We start from the raw sequence: 23,903 nt of genomic DNA, 5'->3' as shown, positions 1-23,903 counted from the left end.
CCCCTTTTTATTACCTTTACCATACCCACACCTCTACATGGAGATTGTCATTAAATCATCTTCCTTTGAAACATCTGGGAAGGACTGTTTTCCTGTCAGTATCCTATCTCGTACAGCTATTCACTGGTCAGCCATTTAATCTCAATCCTTCACTTTTCTTTAGTATCCATTTGATCAACTGCAAAAAGGATGTAATATTTACTTTGCAGTGTTCTTGTAAAATATGTTATCTACAAGAAAAACTAGCATATCAGCGGGATGAATTTGATTAAGTAGGTGATGGAGGTTTTTTTGTTTTTTTTTTATTTTTTTTCCAGCATGAATATCAACATAACACACGAGCAAGAGTAACCCTACACTTCTGATTAATAATAACAGAAGAACTACAGTATCAAATGAGGAAAATGAGGCACAGAGAAAGAAGCTATTTGTCTGTGGACACACACCTATGTCAGTGGCAGAGCTGAGATCTGACCGGGTTAACGACACCCACTGTGGGCACGTATTGTCTGCTGTGAGCATTCTTGGACATGTGTCTTCTGGTACAAACACACAAGAATTTTTCTAGGTAAAATACCTAACTGTGGAATTGCTGGGACTTTGATGTGCTCACATTCAACTTAGTGGATATTACCGGACGGTCTTCCAAAGTGCTTGGACCAGTTCACATTTGCAGTTAACGAGAACATTTTAGATTCTTTTGATTATGAGAGGGAAAAAGGGAAAAAAATATGTATGTTAAGTTCTTGGCTTACATTAGGGGTATTATATAGGGCAACAGAAGTTCTAAAAATGCAAACTCTAACATGTTATTACGTGGCCTACACTATATATTATATTTAAATTCTTATCAGCTGACAATGTTCATGATTATGCAGATTCCTTATTTCATCCTCCCATTTCTTTTCCAGGACTTTGATCATGGTCTAGTAAACTGCATTAGATCAGTGGAGATAAAAAAGGAATATGTGAAATGAAATGTAAATCAAAAAAATTTACTGAACATGTACCCCCATGTGGCTTATTGTATTCAGCCCAAAGGACACAATGATAGGAATGAAGAGGGTCTCTATATTCAGAGTACCTAAAGCTAGTGAGGGTCGACTACAATTTTTGGTTTAGTTTTTTTTTTCTTTTAATGCAAAATTTAAATTTACACAAAATGAGATGTATTTATGTAAAGCATATATTTGTTCTTTTAATAAATGCATACATCTATGTAACCCAAAGCTCTATCATGATGTCAACCTAAAAAGTTTTCTCTTGTGTACTCCTAAGCAGTTTTTGCCTCCTGCTTCAACTATTCTGATTTCTTTCATCATAGATTAATTTCACTTATACCCTTGCATGTAAAATGTCATTATTCTCCAGTTGCTTCAAAATTTCCCCTTCATCCTTGGCTTTCAGCAGTTTGATTATGCTACGCTCTTGTTTTTGCTATTTTGTTATTACCCACAGGTCCCCAAGGCTCTGTTCATTTTCTTCTATCTTATTTTCTCTGTTCAGATTAGTGTTCTATTGAGTTAAAGTTCACTGATGACTTTCCCTATCATCTCTATTCTGCCAGTAAGCCTATCTAGGGAATTTTAATTTTGGTATTTTATTTTTCAGTTCTAAAATTTTCATTTATTTCTATTTCTCTACTGAGATTTCCCATGTTTCCATTTATTATCAGCTTATTTTCCTTGACTTCATTGAGTATAACTATAATAACTGTTTTAAAATCTTTCCTCATTCCCACATCTGAATCATCTCTTGGTTGGTCTCAGTTAAATTCCTTTTCTTTCAAGACTGGTTCTCCATATATCAGGTGATTTTGAATTATATCCCAGACATTACAGATGCTATGTCATAGAAAGCCTAGATCCTGTCATGTTCCTCGAAAGAGTACTGATACCTTAGTTTTTATAGGCAATTAACTTGGTTATGCACCCAATATGCAAACTCTTCTTTGGGTAGAAGCTCAATTTCAGTTCACGTCTTTTATTACTAGCTCTGAAGATTTGAGTCTTCTCTGACCTTGCATGGATCAGGAGGTCAGCCAGAAACTTAAACTGTATTTTTATTTTGATTGTTTGATTGATTGATTGATTGATTGATAGCATGCACATACATGCATGTGGGGCAGGATGCGAGTGCAGAGGAAGAAGGAGAGAGAATCTTTTTTTTTTTTTTTTTAATTTATTTGACAGACAGAGATCACAAGCAGATAGAGAGGCAGGCAAAGAGAGAAGAGGAAGCAGGCTCCTGGTCGACCAGAGAGCCCGATGTAGGGCTTGATCCCAGGACCCTAGGACCATGACCCGAGCCAAAGGCAGAGCTTTTAACTCACTGAGCCACCCAGGTGCCCAAGAGAGAGACAATCTTAAGCAGACTTCAGGCTCAGGGAAAAGGCCCATGCAGTGCTTGATCTCACAACCCTGAGATCACGACCTGAGCTGAAATCAAGAGTCAGACGTTTAACTGACTGAGCCACAAAAGTACCCTTTAAACTGTATTTTTATATAGAATTTTGAGGCTCCCCATCTTGGATTCTCTCCATCATAATAGCCCCCTTCTCCTTTTCATAGCCATTGTCCTCCAAATTTGTTTTCTTCTCTTCAGACCAGCTTGAGATTTTTCTGAGTTTTGACCATCTTACACAGTGCTGACTTTGGCCTTTTCTCAGGATAAAAGCCATCAAGGCAGGAAACTCATCTGGATCTATACACTTTTAGCAAGTTTTGTTTTTTGTTTTTTTTTTTTGTTTTTTTTTTTTTGTGGTTTAAACAAACTTTATTGATTTTTTTTTCCTCCCAATTTATTTATTTTCAGAAAGACAGTATTCACTATTTTTTTCACCACACCCAGTGCTCCATGCAAGCCGTGCCCTCTATAATACCCACCACCTGGTACCCCAACCTCCCACCCCCCCGCCACTTCAAACCCCTCAGACTGTTTTTCAGAGTCCATAGTCTCTCATGGTTCACCTCCCCTTCCAATTTACCCAAATTCCCTACTACTCTCTAACACCCCTTGTCCTCCATGCTATTGGTTATGCTCCACAAATGAGTGAAACCATATGATAATTGACTCTCTCTGCTTGACTGATTTCACTCAGCATAATCTCTTCCAGTCCCATCCATGTTGCTACAAAAGTTGGATATTCGTCCTTTCTGATGGAGGCATAATACTCCATAGTGTATATGGACCACATCTTCCTTATCCATTCATCCGTTGAAGGGCATCTTGGTTCTTTCCATAGTTTGGCAGGTTTTAAGTCTTCCACCAGCATATGACTTTTTTTTCTTTTTTTTCTTTTTTTCTTTTTTTTTTTTTTACTCTTTTCTTGTATCTTGTCTGAAGTTTCAGGAGGGTTGGTGTGACAAGAAATTCTACTGATAATGTAAGCCTGAAATTTGCATATACAATTGACATGTGTTTTGTTACAAAAAGGGAAAAAGAAGTAAAGAAGTATAAACAAGAAGAATAAATAATAAAGAAGTATTTATAAGAAGTAAACAAGAATACCTGGGTGGTTAGTACATGTAACATAAATTAGTGAGCCCAATAGACACTTCTGTAAGAAACATTATCTAAGCTGAAATTGCAAAGATATGTAGGAATTACCTAAGGCAGGAAAAGCTTGGCTTTAGAAGGAATATTTCAGATTAAAAAAATAATAATAATCCTCTATGCAAGTCTTATTGGTATGAGAGATAGCACTAAGTTTTTATAAGAGAAAATTCATTGCCTATTAGAATATAAAGTTTGAGGTTTGGAGTATAAATTCAGCTACCTAGGGTTTAAGAGACTTACATCTATAAAGTTTTTAAACCTCTTTTTATCTAGAAAAAATTACAAACAGTAGCTTATTGTCAGAGAAATGATAATGAAAATACATAGCTTGATAAACAAATTAAGCTGATACTTGTGTGTGTTATTAAAAATAAACTTTTTAGGGGCACCTGGGTGGCTCAATGGGTTAAGCCGCTGCCTTCAGCTCAGGTCATGATCTCAGGGTCCTGGGATCGAGCCCCGCATCCGGCTCTCTGCTCTGTGGGGAGCCTGCTTCCTCCTCTCTCTCTGCCTGCCTCTCTGCCTACTTGTGATCTCTGCCTGTCAAATAAATAAAAATAAAATCTTTAAAAATATAAATAAATAAATAAATAAACTTTTTAAATCATTTGCAATATGAACACTTTAAAAAACAAACATTTGTAAAAAATCAAGGTCCTCCCATGAACTTACTTATATTGTTACAATTCAGGTAAGGTAAATATAGACATCAAAGTAACATTACTATAACTGTTGGTACTATAGAAGTTACTCAGTATTAGAGCAAGAAAATTGACCTGTCATTTTCTAACTAGATATTAAAAAATGAAAGTATCTCAGTTGTGTTGTCATATCAACAACAATGGTACAAAAACAGTCATAAGTGAATACTTCTTACCTGCTGATCGATGTTTGGCTTGGCGCTTTCAGGTTTTCTTTGCCCTGCATATCTTATTAATAACAAATTCCTTACAGATTAGAACCTAATTCTAGCTGTGCCAAGATTTGACAAAGTATGGAATATAACAGAGTTCTCTTCTCTTCCTCCATTAGATGAGTGTCCAAGAAGCTGATCATTTAAAACTGTTTTTACAATAGATTCCAAAGAATTTACTAACAATTGTCTATACGAACACTAATAGCCATCAATAGTTGAATTCTCAAAAAAGAATAGTATACTTGACTACAGCTTAAATGAGAGCAAGTGGCATGATTTATTATGATGTTCCTTAGCGGTAAACCCAGAGAAAGAATGACCTTCAACTAAACAGTTCTTTATTAATGAAAAAAAAAAAGATTATACTGAACAATGTCATCCTAAGTCATAGAAGCCAACATCTATCAGAATTAAAAAGTAGTATAGTGTTTACATTTATTCAAGTGGAAGAAAATATCAATGCCTTCTGGCATACTTAATATTCTCTTTCTCTTTGCTAGTATAAATGCATCATGTGTATGTTTGTGGTGTGGGCCCAGCCTGATACTAAGCATTGCTTACTAATGACAGTAACAAATATCTGGAGGTGGGGGGGACATGGCATGGCAGGTGTGTGTATTTTTGCAGGAGGAATGGATGGACCATGAGGAGAACACTCATTTTAAGAAAAGGCAGTCTGGAAGGCAAGAAGAGAAGCAAAATTGAGGAAACAATGATATCTTTCATCCAAATTTGTCTTACAGATCAGTCCCCAAGAACTGACCCTTCCAAGCCTGTAAGAGAAGGTTGCAAGCAATAGAACCTGAAAAATCTAGGTCTATTTGCAAGACGCAGGGTGAGACAGCCTACATGCTTCCAGCACACTGGGACTCCAGAACGGAGTGCAGCCTTGGAGAAGAACGGTGCTATCCCATCAATGTACCACATACTTGACAAAACCACCACAGTACCTTCTGACCCAGCACCAGCAACCACCAGCTGAGGCAATGGCTGAAATAAGAAGGAGCCTCCTACAGCCCAGCAGGAATTGCAGATTCAGCCAACAAAGTGAGGAAGCTGAAGACCATAACATCATCATGGGAAAGAATGATCATACAGTGACATGCCCTGGTGACTTCCAGAAATAATGGAGAGATTTCTCATGGCCATGAAGCCTCACTGAATAGATATTGATAATACGTATTCTTTAGTGACCAATGATGATGCATCAGACACTATGTGTATTGCTTTTCTCACATTCACTCAATCCCCACACCAACCCTATAAAGGAGGTCTAGGAGCACCACTATGCCCCATGGGAATATCCTTAAACTCAAAAACTGTAATCCCACTTCTACCTTAAACCTTTTTGTGGTCTGAAGAAACAGATGTGTGATCAATTTTTAATCAAAGAAGTATTTCAAAATCTGCATCTTCAACATACTGCAATCTTTCATGAGTATGTTAAATTGACATTTTCTTTGTACTAAACTATGTGCAAAAATAGATAAATAAATTCAACTGTCTGGCACTAGAGATGAGTTCTTGTTTCTGTGGTATCTCTTCTGTCTGGGAAGGGCTCTGAACACTTTGCCAGATGTCTCCAATGTCCTGCTCACTCCCAAGACATTGTACTCAAATGCTTCAGTTTCATTGCCTGTCACACTACCCTTACTGATGCTAAAATTCTACTGAATACAGCACTGTATTTTGCTGAGGTCTGGACCCTTCCTTAGAATTATAAAAAGAATAAAATTATATAAAGAAAAAAATAAGCCAAATGCTCAAAGTAAGGAAACAACTAAGTTTCAAGAAATGTCATGTCAGGATATTGGATTGACACTTAGAAAAGTCCAGCTGGAGAACTGATAAATATTTAGTATAAAATGACTGTACCATCTTTTGGCTTCTATATGATTTTTAATATCTTAACATGTTGTGTCCACTTACAGTGCATCATGTGTTTTTGCATAATTATCTCATGTGATTCTTAGAATAGTTTCAGTTAAGTTGGGTGTTTGTTAGAGAAGCAGTAAAATAGAATGGGGTCAGAATATCTGGTTGAAAACCTGATTTTACCACTTATTGTCTATACAACTATAGCCAGGTACTGATGGTCCCCAACTTAAAATGGTTTAACTTCCAATTTTTCAACTTTATGATGGTGCAAAACCAACACACATTCTGTAGAAACCGTACTTTGTTTTAATTTTTTATTTTTTCCTAGGCTAACAGTATGTGATATGATCTTCTCTCATGATGCTGAGCAGTGGTAGTGAGCCACAGCACCCAAGTAGCCATGCAATCACCAGGGTAAATAACCAGTACACATACAAACAGTCTGAATCCACATAACCATTCTGTTTCAATTTCATTATAGAAGTTAATAAATTACTTGAGATAACCAACACTTTATTATTAAATAAGCATTGTATTAGCTGGTTTTGTCCAACTGTATGCTAATGTAAGTCTGTTTGAGGTAGGCTAGGCTAAGCTATGACATTTGGTAGGTTAGGTGCATTAAGTGCATTTTCAACTTACAACATTTTCAATTTATGTGGGCTTATCAAGATATAACGCCATTGTAAGTAGAGGAAGATCTGTTACATAATCTCCTTGGGAGCCAGTTTCTTCACCTATAAAATGGATGACAAAAAATAGCACCTACCTCTATTGTTCGGGCATAAATAGATGTGATCATGTTTATGAAGCACCTGGCACGTAATAAACACTTACTCCGTGACAGGCGCAATACTTAGTTCTCTGCAGGTATCCATTAATTTAATACTTACAATGAAGTAGATGTTATTATCCATGTTTCACAGTTCAGAAAACCAAGGTACAACAAGCAAGATGTATAACTTGCCCAATGGTACACTTTCTTTCAGAGTGTTACATCTTTCATTCTCTTTTCTTCTTATTAGAACAATTCCCTTGTTCATAGATAAAGAAGCTAAGCTTATACAAATAACCTGCCCACATTATTTTATTAAACAATGATAGAGCTGGAACTTCTATCCATATTTTTTGCCCTACTCATGTGATGAACAAAAGGAATCATAGAATCATGTCATGTAATACAAGATATATAAGAACTCCATACTTTTGTGCTACCACTTATTGGAATATTAATATAAATGTGACTTGAATGCAATAGAGTTTTTAAAATAAAATGAAAGCCTTTCAGAAAATGACTATTAGAAAATAAGCCAACTAATGCAAACCTTTTAATATACCCCCAAAGAAGTCATTTAAAATCAGAGTTCATGGAGTTAACTAAATAATTCACCTGTTTATTGGTGGTTCTTAACATGAATTTATGTTATTGGCAATTGCTTAATTTTTTTCTCTTAAAAAAAATCTCATAACTTGATGAATGGAAATAAGATAGCCAAGGAATGAACAGCTATGAATGAAACAATTATTCTGTGCCCACCCATACAAATCACTGCAGAATACCAGCAGTGATTGTACATGGAACAAAAACACCAATATTGACCTAGTATCAACATATCTCTAACAAAAAATCCACATTCATTCTGTAAATACGATATGAACATACAGTTACAAAGTAGAGTGTGCCACTAAGCCCAATACCATAATCAAGACCATATCAAAATCAAATCAAAGCATTATCATTCTTTAAAGATGCTCTAACACTTTCTGATTTGTTTTACTTTGTTTTTGTTTTGTTTTTGCCTTTACTCAACTACTCCTCTTTGTTTAGTGTTTTAAATTATTTATGAACTGAGGTTTTGGTTCCTTGGCCCTTGTCACCATGACCACTGGCACAGAAGAACAAAGCTGTGCCCAAGTTAATCCTGGGTTCCAGATACACCTGGGTTCCAGGTACCTCACTTCTATTGTGCAGCAGAAATCCTAGCTCCTCATAGTAATGAAGGTTGATTGCTCCCTTAAGTTTGGTGCTTCTTTCTTTCTTCACTGGTCCATTGGCATGACAAACTTGAAGAAATCAACTGTGAATCACACCTAGATGTTTAGCAGCTAGATCCTTTACTGTCTCCTGATGGAACTGTTCCAACCTAGAACCTGGAAATCTCTATTAGAACAGAGGCTTAAGTTGCAGGGTGGTAAGTACAAATTTCTTTTGCCAACCAGGTCCCTGTAAGGTATGGTAAAAGGGACCAGTTCTGCTTCATCCCTTGGTTCTTGGATCCCTATACTCTAGCCTTTGAAGACACGTACTATATATTGTTCATTGATTCAGCTCATGTACTGCACTGTGGAGGTCAGAATCCCCAAACCACAAGATATTATTTTTTACCTGGTATGGTAGCCAAGACTTAACAGGCAATCCACCATCATTTTTGGGGGCCAGTTCTGGGTGACAGGGTATGTGATAGCTAGCATATCCTCTTTCTTTGCCATCAAATGGATTCTTCAGTCGAAGAAGATCAGACATTCTGTATGTCTTCTGAAAAGATATGAGTTGAACAACTGGAGGTAGTGAAGGCAAATACAAATGCAGAAAATGTAGACTCTGGAAAGGAAGAACTTCTGCATCTCTAAGAAACACAGGAACATGGAACACATGGAAAATGTGTCCATTGACCCCTCTCTCTGAAGGCATTAACTTCTCCGTGCTTCTAGCTTGGGTACTGAGCTATACATATAAATGTACAGGGTCTCCAAACCTCTACATCAGCAGGAAACAAGGTGTTTGCAGCAGGAGTTGTACGGAGCACCATCAGGTTGGATCTGGATGTGTCCATGAGAGCCCACAGATTGCTGATTGCCTTAGCAATAGCTAGAATAAGATGGGAGTGAGGCCAAAATGAGCTCAGGTGGCACATAATAGAAGGATTCCTTTTTAAGCAATGCTGTAACTTTCGAAATTATTGCTATCTATCATGTAGTTATAGAACTCATGACCATAACCATTTAAGAGTAATAGCAAGTATTTGCATAAAACTTTCTATTTTCCAGATATCCTAAGAGTTTTACACATGGTAAATCATTTACATCTGCCACCAACCTATAAGAAAAGATAATCATGCAACTGAGGAAACTGAAGTACAGAGTAGTTGTGTAAATTACCTAAGGAGACAATACTTGTAAGTGAAACAGCCAAGACTTGAATCTAGATTTTTATACTGCCTAAAACATAAATGGTTTTGCAGTAACTTTAAAATAAGAGAAGGGATAAACTGTAGGCAACTAGGGGTCTGGGACTAGTTTGGAGGTGGGACGGTCCTGAGGGTGAGGAAGGATATGAAAGATTTTTATCCCATGTCTCCCAGGGCTAATCACCTGGAAGTGACTATAGCACGTGGCCCATGGTACCGTAGCCCTTGAATTACTGTGTTGAGACCTGTTTAAAGTATTAGGTAGATGCCTCCCAACAACAATTAAAAAACAAACAAACAAGCAAACAAAACTGCAGCCTGTACCAGAGTATTTCGTGCCACAGATACCTTTGTCCTTCTGCTGACAGAATAATATTTTTTAGTGCAGAAAATACAACTGATTATTACAAAGGAAAACAAATTAGTTATGAACATTTTTAAAAGAAACAAATCTGTGATATAATACATATGTCTTCTATGTCATGCACGAAAAACTAAGATCTTGCTGGAGTAACTACTACAATTTCAAGAATATCTTTGAAGTATATACAACAATTGGGATAAGAAATATTTGTGGTTTCTCTTTATGACCAAGTCAAATATACTGCTAAAATTACTAATGTTTGTGGCTTATACTCAGAAGAAAATGATAAATGCCACTTAGAAGTTTGTGGAAATAAAGATGTAATTTTTCCCAAATTAATGCCCCCCCTGAATTCTTTGATACACACTTTGCAGATTCATGGAACCCCTGGAAAGGGACACAAGCATGGAAACACCCAGTGGAGGAATAACAGGGAGAGATTTCACTTTTTAAAACACATTTCAATGTCCTTATGTTGCTTCACTAACGTACTGGATACCCAAGTGGGTAAACAGTGGTGAACAAACAGTGGTTCCTGCCTCGTATCATTCCAGATAAGCTCGTGTGTGTGTGTGTGTGTGTGTGTGTGTTGTGTCTAGACTACATACATTAACAATTTCTTATGAAAAATTATGTTTAAACTAAATTATGACAAACTGAAGAGAACCTACTTGTTATGATACAGACTATTGCATGAACAATGCTGGTATTCAAGTACTACCCAAATTAATTTAGCAGAAAAGTTAAGAAGGGATAATCCAAACAAATTTTCAATTTCTTTTTCCCTTTTAATTCTTCACACAACCTGCATTACAATAGGAGGAGTTTAAAAAAATAAAAGCATTAAAATTCAGTTTTTTTCAAGAACCATAAAGGTAACAGAAAGGTCAAGAGGGTTCAGGAAATAAGATGCCAATGTTAAATTAGTGTATTTCACACACATTTTGAACTTGCAAAATAGACATGCTCACATTTACCTAGAAATACAGAAACAGATCTGTACTTGATCTGTATTCACTATAAATACAGAAAAGATCTAAAGATGAATATGAAATACTTTTGTATTGGCTGCCATTTGAAGCATACCAAGCCTTACTCTTTCTATGGGAGTAAGTGAGAAATGAGTTGATGTAGATACAGAGTGGGAATCAGAAATCTTAGTCCTGAATGCTAAGCACTTCATCTAAACAACCAGTAAATCTATGGAAGTTGCACAAAACACTGATTTTATATTTGGTGTTTGAAGCCTTGACATTGCTAGAAATTAATAATGATTGCAAAAACTGGAAAGTAATATATTAATTATCATTGTAATGACATATAAAATTAAGTTATAAAATGACTTTAATAAATCAAAGAGGAATGAGCAAAGTCTAAAAGAGTATTGTGAAATTGTGTTTTCATTAAGTTTGCCAGAGGATCCAGCCTACCAATAAGAGATTATCAGACGACTATTATTCAAGGTCATTCTTATATAGAGGAGGTTATAGAAACTTTCTGTGACTGAAAACCTTCCAATAACTGCAGTTTATTCCCTCTAATAAACCCTGTATTGAGGAGTATTGACTGACAAAACACTAGGCCCTTCCAACAAGATCCAAAGCTAAATAACTACATGCTTCATAGTTATTCAAAACTACAAAGAGTTGCCAAATTTATTTTTCTTATTGAAAGTCTGCTCAGTGACAAGTACTATGCCAAATGCTGGGACTACAGTACTGAGAAAAATAGATACTATCCCAGATTTCTTGGAGCCAAGATATCAGGCAAGTAATCACTGTAAAGTGTGATGCATGTTATGATGGGAAAAGTTCAGTTAGCTGTGGGAGCACAAAGAAAAGACACTGAACTTCGTGTAGGGTGTCCAGGAACTACAAAGGATATGGGTGAACTGGTAAGATGAAAGGGAAGAGTGTGGATACAGAAAATCGTCCAAGGAGAAGGACTCTGGTCATGAAGATTTGTGGGGCTCAAGGGATCATGATAGTTTTAAGGAGCTGCAAGTCAGGAGTAGCTGGAATATAGTACAACAGGAGAGGAAAATGAACAAGGTGAGACTGGGAAAGCCTACAGTGGCCATACCATAGGCCACCTTGTAGGCTGTTGTTGAATTGAATTGTGTACCTCCCAAAAGGCAAGATGAAGTCCTAATCCCCAGTACCTTTGAATGTGACCTGATTTGGAAATAGGATCTTGCAGGTTTACTCCATTTAAGATGAGGTTGTACTGAATCAGGGTAGGTCCTAATCCAATGTTCTCAGTTTTTTTTTTCTTTTCTTTTTTTTAAAGATTGTTTTTTTAAGTAATCTCTATACCCAACATGGGGCTCAAACTCACAGCCCCAAGATCAAGAGTCACAACCCCAAGATCAAGAGTCACTCCACCAACTGAACCAGCCACATGCCCCTGTTGTTGGTCTTCATATAAGAGGAGAATGCCATCTGAAGACATGGAGACCCAAGATGGAGGACTGGTATGTGAAGACAGAGGTACTGCAGATGTGCTGTTGCAAGCCAAAGAAAGCCCGGGGCTATCAATCAGAAGCTAGAAGAAACAAGGAAGGATCCTCCTCCCCAAAGGAGGCCTTCAGTGGACCTTGACTTCAGACTTCGGGACTCCAAACTGTGAAAGAATACATTTCTTTCATTTTAAGCCACCCCAATTTGTAGTAATTTGCTTTGGCAACCCCTAGGAAACTGATAACTTTGGAATTTTGACTCTTCCTCTGGTCAGAGGAACGCCACTGGCAAGATTTGATTAGGGGAGCAATCTCATCGATTTTCAGTTTAAAAGAATGACTCTGGCAACACTGGAAAATACAGAATGGCAGGAGAGCAAGACTGGTTGAAGAGAAACCGGAGGCAGTAGCAGTAAAACTGGACATTATGCTGCCAGGAATCATACCCAATTATATCCCATTAGAGTTGTTCTAGCAAAAACACTATAGCTTCCACTGCTTGACAGCAATACTGTGGCTCAAATGATGCTCCAAACTGGAGAGCAAAACCTCCAGAACTTTCCACCATGCTAACCCAAAGATGGAGTCTGCACATGCTATTTCCTCAGGCTATCCTTTGGTGGGGATGAGGATATCTCTGTAAAGCAACTCAGTTATAAAGGAAGTAGTGACAGCAAATTCTAGTTTCCACTTTGTACAACAGTGTCATAATATAAGAATTTTTCAGGCCAGAGAAGAGAAATCTGAAGATGCTGAGTAGCTTTGCATGATAACGTCTACAATGCTCAGCAAATCAAATTATCAAACCATAACCCTTAACCCAGAAATCCTAGATTCATACTTAATTTATCCCTTCTCTTATCCCCGTATCCAAATAATCTTCAAATTCTGTTGATTTTACAAGCTTAATGTCTCAGAGCCGATCATATTTTTGTCTCCTGCACCCCCCTCTTTCAGTGTAATTGGGTATTATTCCTGGTTGTATCACTTCTGAGACTGGTTCTCCTACAACCTGGAGAGTCTGTGAGCTAACTACAATTTAACTAATATCCTCTTGTTAAGCCAGTCAGAGAAGATTTTGCTGTTTACAATCAAGAATTCTGACTTCTCTATCAAGAAAAACAAATTGGAAGATGATCAGGTTTGGTGAAAAAGGACTGTTAGATAATAAGTTGTCACAACGGGTTATGTCCATAAACAAAGAGAACTTGTATTTTCCAGGATTGTATATAATGGATCCAAAAAAGTGGAGTATCTTGGCAGCATTTTAATGCAATAATATCTAATTCATTTTCTTATCCAAACTGGCCTTCAATAATAAATTTATCACCAAGCGAATGCATGAAATGTGTAGTATTTTGTGGGCTTCTTTTGTGTGTATGAACTACTAAGGATAAAATTGTAGAATTTATACATAGGTATAGGAAACAAATAATGACCTAATACATTTTATCAGAATTCTCCATGGGATGAGACCTGTCATTGTATTATGAACTTATTTTTTAAGTCAAGTCATTTGGGGTGGAAAATGAGATACTGAAGATATTAATTAACAGAAAGAAAAGATTACAAAGCTCATCTATATCCAAAATGAGTGGGAATTGGATGTGTGCTAATAGGGAAGCATAAGAGAGAGAGCGGGCTAAGATAAAGGAGGAGAAAACTAAGAGAAGGGAGACACATTAAGGAGAAGCAACTTTTTGACAGGCTAGAGTCCATATTGGTAGATATGGCTATAAGATATTAAAAGATTGATGCCTATTATGCAATTTTTATTTGTTTATGTGTTACACCATAACTTTGGCAGCATCCCCAATTCTAATGAAGTCTACTATACACATAAAGCCTTGGGTGACTTTTGTTTTTGTGATAATCAAGGAAGTAGGCATCCTTGTCTTGTTCCTGATCTCAATGGGAAGGCTGCAAGCTTTTTCCCATTGAGGATGATATTTGCTGTGGGTCTTTCATAGATAGATTTGATGAGGTTCAGGAATGTTCCCTCTATCCCTATACTTTGAAGCGTTTTAATCAGGAACAGATGTTGGATTTTGTCAAATGCTTTTTATGCATCAATTGAGAAGACCATGTGGTTCTTCTCTCTTCTCATATTAATTTGTTGTATCACATTGATTGATTTGCAAATGTTGAACCATCCTTGTAGCCCAGGGATGAATCCCACCTGATCATGGTGGATAATCTTTTTAATGTGCTGTTGGATCCTGTTGGCTAGGATCTTGTTGAGAATCTTAGCATCCATATTCATCAGTGATATTGGTCTGAAATTCTCCTTTTTGGTAGGTCCTTGCCTGGTTTGGGGATCAGGGTAATGCTGGCTTCATAGAAAGAGTCTGGAAGTTTTCCTTCTGCTTCAATTTTTTGAAGTAAATGAGTGTCCTATTTCACTTGATAATGGTAGAGAACACAGAATCTGTGCAGGGGTCCATATAAATAACTAATTCTCAGAAATAGGTCAGAAAAAGAAGTCTTTAGAGATTTGGCTTCTGCCTACCTATCCAAAGTCATGCTCCTTGTCCTTCACAAGCCTCCAGCTACATTAACCTGGTCTCTGCTCTTATATATATATATATATATATATATATATATATATATATTTGAGAGACAGCACACAGAGGGAGAAGGAGAAACAGACTCCCCGTTGAGCAGGGAGCCCAATGTGGCACTCAGTTCTCGGACCTTGGGATCATGACCCAAGTGAAAGGCAGATGCTTAACCAATTGAGTCACCCAGGTGCCCTGGTCTCTGCTTTTTAAATAGCTTGAACCATCTCCAACCTCATAACTTTTTATCTCCCCATCACCTATTGAGAACACCCTTTTCTCTATTCTCTTGGTGGATGCTTATCCTCCAAGAGAGATTAAATCTTTCTTCCTTAGAAAACTTTTAGAGTACTTCCTCCCCAATATACTCATGCAGAATGATGTATGTTTTCCTTCATAGTATTTACCTTGTAGGATCATTTTCTGGGTTTAAAGGAGATAACTCTAGAAGGCTCCACCTATATGATAGACACTCAAAATTTTGTAATCGCTATTATTAATACTATCATAATCAAAATTGATCTCACTTTTGCTGTTGGCTTCATCTTTCTTAAGGAGAAACAATCCAGCTGGCATGCACATGTAACTCAAGATGCCACCCCCTTTCATTCCTGAATCTGCTCTATCTCTAGAATATTTTGAGGATCAACAACTGGGATAAGGGAGATGCAGTGTTGAAAGAATTTGGGCACTGAAAGGCTAATTTTATTCAGACAAAGAGTCATATGTATCCAAGATTGTTCAGTCTAATTCACCATGGTGTTTCTACAAAATTCTTTGGTAATGGCAATTTGGAAACATAAGTCCTGACTTTTGGAAATGGGGCCCAGCACTTCCTGGGAATTTAAAAGAGTCTAATATTTAATGATTTATGCTGAACTTAGCAAAGTGAGGAAGAAAAGGGTACACTCACTCTGATAGGAGCATCGCCTAACAAAAGTGCAAAGCTATCAATTAACTCAGATTTAGTCTATTCTTTCCCAGAATATTTACATTAACATTGCCTTAAAGAGGGAGTTCCACTGCCAGTTATTTTTTTCCATTGTCAGTTACTTAAAATAATTAAAACATGCTCTAATATAATGGTATATTAATATTGTTTTATAAGATATAAGGAAAAAAAGAACTCCATTTTGTTATGTGCTATTCTGTAACTGGTGAATGATAAATGTTAATATGCAACTGTTGTTCCTAATTAACATATGTAAAGCTCTCTGAAACCCATTTGGCAGTCCTTCAAATGTGCCTCTAAAAGTTTGTCTTCCCTAAGACACAAAACGTGAAGAAAGACTTGTTTGATAGCAGGGCTCCATCCTGGAAAAGCTCAAAAGAAAACAATAAAAGGTTTTTCTAACTGCTCACTCTTCCAATCAGTCTCACATAAGAAACACTTCTCATCAGCCTGTCAACTGAACAGATTCTGAACACGAGGCACAGAGAAAGGGTGGGGAAGGGGAAAACCTCTTCCAGATTGCCCACTTAAGAGTCTCTAGCAACCATCACACATGTTGCCCATACACTAAGAAAAAGATAAAAGAACATGTACTTCTTTGAAGATTATAAATCATAATCACTATTGTTGGACACTATCAGAGGTAAGAATCACTTTTTAAAAAATGTGTAGGCATTAATCATTGTATAAAACATTCAAAACACCTCCCTCCTCATAACCCTCAGAAACAGCACCTTCACTTACATAAGATGGAAGAAAGAACGGATTGAAATGTCTCCTGGTCCCATCCCACCCCACCACCATCTCCTGCACTGATTTTCAGGGACAAAACTGCACTGACTATTCAGGGAACACTGATCAGAGGGAACGTTATTTACTTTGGGCACATCGCTGGAGCTTCCCACGCAAGAACTGTTTGCCACAAACTGTCATCATTGCACAGCTTGCTTCTGAGATCCAGGGCTGATGAGAATGAAGAGTTTGCTTGATTTGGTAGAATTATCTCTGTGTCTAATTTTGGAAGAGTTAGGTAATCTGATAAAGAGATTCGGTCCTGCAAGGGAAAAGGCACGTGGGTTGTGCAGCATGATACACAAGTAGTTTCCAAAGCTTCATTGGCATAGAACCCCTTGGTAAAAGGATTTTTTTTTTTCTCATCATAGCACGTACTCTTCCCAATGTCCATCACCCAGACACCCCATCCCTCCCACCCTCCTCCTCTCCAGCAACCCTCAGTTTGTTTTCTGAGATTAAGGGTCTCTTATGGTTTGTCTCCCTCTCTGGTTTTATCTTGTTTCATTTTTCACTCCCTTCCCCTATGATCCTCTGTCCTGTTTCTCAAAGTCCTCATATCAGTGAGGTCATATGATAACTGTCTTTCTCTGATTCACTTATTTTGCTTAGCATAATACCTTCTAGTTCCGTCTACATCATTGCAAATTGTTTGCTTTTTAACTTTGAAAATTTTTTTATATTTAATTATTTTTATTGTGGTAAAACACATATAAAACTTGCCATGTTCACCATTTCAAAATGCACAATTTGTTGATATTAATAACTCTCCCAATATCATTAACATTCACAATAGTGGGTGCAATCATCACCACTATTTGCAAAACTTTTCCATTGCCCCAAATAAAAAATAACTGCTTGATACCCATCCCTTTCATTTCCTGGTAGCCTCTAAGCCACTTTCTGTCTCTATGAATTTACATACTCTAGTTATTTCATAGAGATGGAGTCAACCAACATTATGGAGTCAACAGCATAATGTTTTCAAGGTTCATCCGTGTTGTATCATGTGTTCTTTTTATGTCTGAATAGTATTCCTATTGCATAGTATTCCTTTGCATGCATATGCCACATTTTGTTAATCCATTTATCTGTTGATGGACACTTGGGTTATTTCTACTTTTTAGTTATTGTAAATAATGTTTCAGGGATTATTGGTATACAAGTATTTGTTTGGAGTATACACCTAGGAGTGGTATTGATAGGTCATATGCTAATTCTATGTATAACTTCCCAACTACCAAACTGTTTTCCACAGCAGCTGCATCCTTTTCGTTCTGTTTGTCTATCTGTTGTTTGTTTTCTGTGGAAGCTTAATGTGTAAAACACATAAAGGCAGAGGGATTCTGGCAGAAGCTTCTTGAGTTAGCCTCTGAGGAAATACCCTGAAAGTTTGGCTTCTGCAAACAACTTTTTTTTTAAGATTTTTTTTTATATTATTTACTTGTTTGACAGAGAGAGACAGTGAAAGAGGGAACACAAGCAGGGGGAGTGGGAGAGGGAGAAGCAGGCTTCCTGCTGAGCAGGGAACCCAATGTGGGGCTCATTCCCAGGACCCTGGGATCATGACCTGAGCCGAAGGAAGGTGTCCCTCTGCAAACAACTTTTAAAAGCCTTTCACTCTTGGGGCTCCTGGGTGGCTCAGTCAGTTAAGTGTCTGCCTTTGGCTCAGGTCATAAGCGCAGGGTCTTGGGATCAAGTACAACATTAGGCTCCCTGCTCAGTGAAGAAGTGCCTGCTTCTTTCTCTTCCTCTGCTGCTCCTTCTGCTTGTGCTTTCACTTTCTCTCCCACCCTCTGTCAAATAAATAAATAAAATCTTAAAAAAAAAAAATTCCTCCACTCCTTCTTTCAGTAGGTGATGGTAGAGATACCTGAGAACAGAGCAAATTTCTCCAGGTCACACAGCTAATGATTAGTGCTCATGGTGAGAATCGAACCTTGATTGCTGAGTACAAGCTAGGTTACAGTCCCTGTTGGTTGCATCTGGATACACTGGACTTTTTTTCTTTAAAATTTTACTTATTTTTACCTTCCCAAAGAAAAGTATCTTAAGATTTTAAAGTAAATATTTCACAATCTTTCCAATATATGCTCTAGGGTGAAGACAAGGGAATATGATGAAGAGAATTTGTGCAACCACCCGCATTTGTGCATTGGGTTTACAAGAACTGAGTTATTCAGATATAGATAGCAATTTCCTCCTTTTCTATTATAAATGCAGAATATGTACCAACCGAAGTTTGTACAATAATCTTAAAGGAGAAGAAAGGGTAGCTTCACACTCACAAACCAGAGCCAAAATCCTTCTCTATGTCATTACTGTTGTTACTTAACTTGTTCTAAGTTCATGAGGCAGGACCTCTCCATGTTCTGATAACAGGACAAGACAGAAGAGGGCCCTCTTATTGATTCACAGCCTTCTAAATAGGCAGACAACATTTTGGTTCATCTGATTTATTATATCTATTGTATCAACAGAATAGGAACTCTAAAATTATCTACATTGTGTTTACCACTAATTTTACAACATTTTCAGTCTAGACGTTATAATATGTTCAGATGAGGATACAGTTGTTGTTATAAACAATGTCCAATATGTCAGGACGTAAGACAGATCATTTCGCTTTCAGATCATTGTCCATACAGGAGAACAATGGTATCTGAACCATGTAGTTATTTAGTGACCCAAGGTCTGGAAGTGGTTCTGACATTCCATTTTCTATTTTATCTTTGGATTTGGCTAGCTGGCGAGAGAAGAGAGAGATTGAGAATGGAAGAGAGTACATTAGTTTTCTAGGGTGGCTGTAACAAAGAACCACAGACTTGGTGGCAAAAAGCAATGTCCTTTTATTCTCTCATAGTTCTGGAGGCTAGAAGTCCAAAATCAAAGTGCTGGCAGAGCCATGTTTCCCCGAATCTTGTAAGGTAGAATTCTTCCTTTCTTCGTCCAGCTTCTGATAGCCCCAGACACTCATTGGTTTGTAGCTGCAACACTTCAAAATCTGCCTCCCCAGTCCAAAGGCACTCTTCCTCCACTCTGTGCCCTCACATGGTGTCTTCTTCTGTTCTGACCACTGTAACAAAACTCCACAGACTGGGTGGCTTAGAAACAGCAGAAATCTACTCCTCATGGTTCGGGACACTGGAAATCCATGGTCAGGTGTCAGGAAGAGCCCTCTTCCAGGTTGCAGGCTACCAAGTCTTCATTGTATCCTCACATGGCATTAGGGGCCAGAGATATTTTCTGGGCTGCTTTTAAAAGCGCAGTAATTCTATTCAGCAGGGCCCTATCTTCATCACTGAAATCACCTCCCAAAGGCCCTACCTCCCAATATCATCATTTTGGGTCTTGAGATTTCAACAGATAAATTTGGGCCAGGTGGGGAAACCATAAATATTCAGCTCATAGCACATGGCATTCCCCTCTTCTTATCAGGGCACCAATCATATTGGATTATGGAGCTAACCTGCTCCATTATGACATCTTAACTTAATTAATTATATCTGCAGTGTCTATATTTCCAAGGTATTCTGAGGTATTTGGAGTTAGGACTGTCAACATAGCTTATTTTGGAGGGGGGGAGTAGGGTGTGGGGCAATTCAACCTATATGCATGGAGAATTCTGTATGAGCCAGCCATAGAAATAGTATATTTTACCCCTATTGCCATTTCATTGACTAGAACTCAATTATATGGGCCCGCTGATCTGAAATTGAGTTTGAGAACTATAATGTAGCCCCAGGGTCTGGTGAATACATAACACTGTGCCAGAGAGGGTAACGATGCAACCCAAGTAATTCAACTCTCCACCGTCCAATGGTGAGAAATACTCAAAACATGGTTGTTAATTACTTTTAAGTTATATCAAATACATCCATGTAAAGATCACTGACCTATTTTCATTCATGAAAATGAAAATGTTCTATATTCTTAGTTAAAATAGAATCAGAGTAGAATTTTAGAAAAGAAGGTTAAGGAAGAACATGAGACAGAAAAGGGAATGTGGCATAATTTCCTATTTCCTATGCTTCTGTTACTACTCAACTTAGACTGGAGAAAAAAGACAAATGGTGCTTTTATTCATTTGTTTACTTTTAAATGTATTTAACTCAGTCTTTTATTTCTACTTTAAATCAAAGGAGAGACTTCTGGATTTTGGATGGACCTTGAAGAAACTTGTTTTGAAGATTTTGTTTCTTCATCCTGTCAAGATGTGGCTAGGTAAAACAATAAGAAAAGTTGGTGTACTTCAGGCCCTATCTGTAGTCAAGTGCAGCTCAAAATGTTGTAGAAGTTCTAAGTCCGTTTACTGAGTGTGGTCGACTGTTAGTTTTCTTCCTAATGTCCATATTCAGAGAAACAAATTTTGACGGAGTAAAAATATGTCTAGCTCTGGGAAATAAATAATGAATAACAGGAAGAAATTCAAGAGTCAAACACGTTTAGTCAATCATGGCAAACCTGTTTGCATCAGGCAGTATTGATTTAGGTAAGTCACGTGACCCAGTTCTGGAAAATAAAATGTAAGGTAAACCTCCCAAGAGGAGCCTCTGGAAAATATTTTTAATGATGAGAAAAGTATGCAGGGAAAGTTTTTTTTTTTTTTCCATTTTCTATTCCTACTTCTTGTTTAGAATGCTGTCACATAAAGGAAGACTTGTGCTTGGAGCTGCAGTGACCATCTTGCAACTAAGAGAGGAATTGTCGTTAATACACTAAGAATGGTAGAGTGGCAAAATTGAACAATTTCATTTTCTGTCACAGAATAACTTCTTGACTGCCTGCCTCCAGAACAATTGTTAAGTACAAAAATAAGCATCCAGGTGGGATAAGCTGATTTTATTCAGGTGATCTGTTACTTGTCGAACACATCCTAACTGATACAATATGCATATGCCTAAGGATTCAACTATCTTCCAGGGACCCTATCCGCTAAATTCAAGAGGTCTCTAATCTTCATGTTTAGCTCCTCTTCGTAGTCTGTCCTGATAAGGGAAAGAAACAATATCTGGTTTAACCCCTGTAGACTAGCAAGAGAAGATGGTTGTATTCATGGTTACCCCTATAACAGGTGAGTTTTGGTTATTAGTCATCTTTTCTCCAAGCCTCATTCTTTCTGCATTAAATAAGGTGTGGGCACAGTTTTCTCCACTGACTATGTAAACTCCATTCTGGATTTGCAGTTGGCCCTAGCCCAGCCATCAGTGGCTGAGGTTCTGATACGTTGTTTAGTCCTTCCCATAGCCTTCCTCTAGGCATGAATCTTGTTACCTCAACTCACACCTGGAGACCTGCTTTTACTAAAGTGGTGATTTCAAACCTTAGATTCCATCATTTAATACACTTCTTCCTGTAATTCTCCTGTTGTTCTGTTTCCTGGAGTGAATTCCCTATACTGCTTTCTACCAGAACCATATCAAAATTTTCCACACCCTTAGTAAAGCTTTGTCCAATGGTCCTTGATGGTTCTAGCCTAGTCACAAGATTAGTCTCTCCAGCTCTCCCATGTATCCTGCATCTCTCCTTTTCCCTGCTGATCCATGCTGCTGATGTCCCTGGATGTCTCCTTCCCAGATGACATCAGCTGGAGACAGCAATGAGCTGTAGTACAAACAGCTCAGGACCGGGAGTTATTCCATCTGAAATGTAGTTATAGTTCTGCCCCATACTGTGTGACCATGAGCAAATCACTTAATGTCTCTGTGCCCTGGCTTTGTCATCTGTAAAATGAAGGGGTTGAACCTACGATCTCTCTCCCTGATCTAAAACTTGAAAATGAAAAAGGAAAGCTTTAAACTAGTTTGACCACAGTCATTTATTTTCACAGTGGGAGTCTTTAAAAAGTCTTTAAAAAGTTTGCCTTTTGCTTGAAGTTTCTTCCATTTTTCTGTTTTCTTTCCTTCTGGATAACTCTGATTCTCCTCCTAAAGGCTATTCTCTATTTCTATGATAATGTCCTAAAACACTATGAAATATGAAATCTATGAAATATCTAGGCTTCTTATCAAAACAAGCTGTAAAGCCCCATTTCTAGTGGAGGATTCTTTTTCTCCCTCTTTCTGTGGAAATAAACATGATGAAAATTTTGAATATTAGTTAAGGGCAAGCCTTCTCATTATACCATCAGTCTAAGAGCAAGTCTGCAGAAAAACCGAAGAAAAAAATAACTCCAGGGACCTGAATGAATAGAAGTGAGTGTCATAATAGATTAATTGCTTCTCAGAAGGTTTTCCTGATTAGTTCATCCCACTGTGATTTTCCAATTCTTTGTCCACTTATTACATTCTAATCTGTACCAAACAAACAATCTAGCATTTGTATTTTCCTCTAGCTTTTTCTGTACTCTTTATATAGATACATAAATATAACTGTTTCAAAACCTTTGTGGAATTGGAGCAGATAATGGATAAGTAGATTAAAATTATCCAGCCAATGGGGTAATAGCTTTAGTGTTCATAACATAAAAAGTATATACATAAACTAATCTAGATCTAAATGTTCTTCTCTGTAAAGATGTTGGTGGGAAGAAGTGGGTGGAAGGAAGGAGGTGGCATAATACTAAGGTTTTCTAGGGGCTAATGAGTCAGCTCTGAGACTCAAACTGAAAAGGCCACCCCTTCAGCTGCCTCTAAACCACACCCACAGAACTCTCTCCTGAAACTATATGTGCAGGAGGGGAAGGTGGGTGTTGAGCTTCAGCAACTCCAAGGTCTAGTACAGTCAACTCCTACAGCCTTAGCTTGTGAGGAGTGTCAGATAAGAAAAAGCAGGAAGGATGGATGTGATTCATTCTACTTCGTAGTTCATTCTTTCCCTCTAAATATCAAATGCTGACCAACAACAAATTGTTCAATAAATATATATTGAACACTTAATCTATATAAGTCAACATATTATGTCCTGTGAGGAATATAACACACAGAGAGATATGGTTCTTGATCTTAAGAAGTAGTTCAAGATTCCAGCCATGTTTAAGAAAAGACACCATCATGGATGCTCTTTGTGTCAAAGGTTGAACAAGGAACATGGTCATGGGTGATTGTTTGTTTATAATCCCCATCAATCCTACACTCCCATCCCCAGCTTCACTCACCCATTTATCTGGGGACAGAACTCATACTCATACCCCTTCTGGGCTCTGAAAGAGCAATAGTAGATAAGCCGTGGAAAGGCAGGACACACAGAGCCTGTATTAGAGTTCAAAATTCTCAGGAGTCAGCTAAAGGAAGAAAGTAA

This window comes from Neovison vison, chromosome 13, assembly GCF_020171115.1.
Source record: "Neovison vison isolate M4711 chromosome 13, ASM_NN_V1, whole genome shotgun sequence".
Taxonomy (NCBI): domain Eukaryota; kingdom Metazoa; phylum Chordata; class Mammalia; order Carnivora; family Mustelidae; genus Neogale; species Neogale vison.
Note: the sequence above shows the minus strand (reverse complement) of the source record.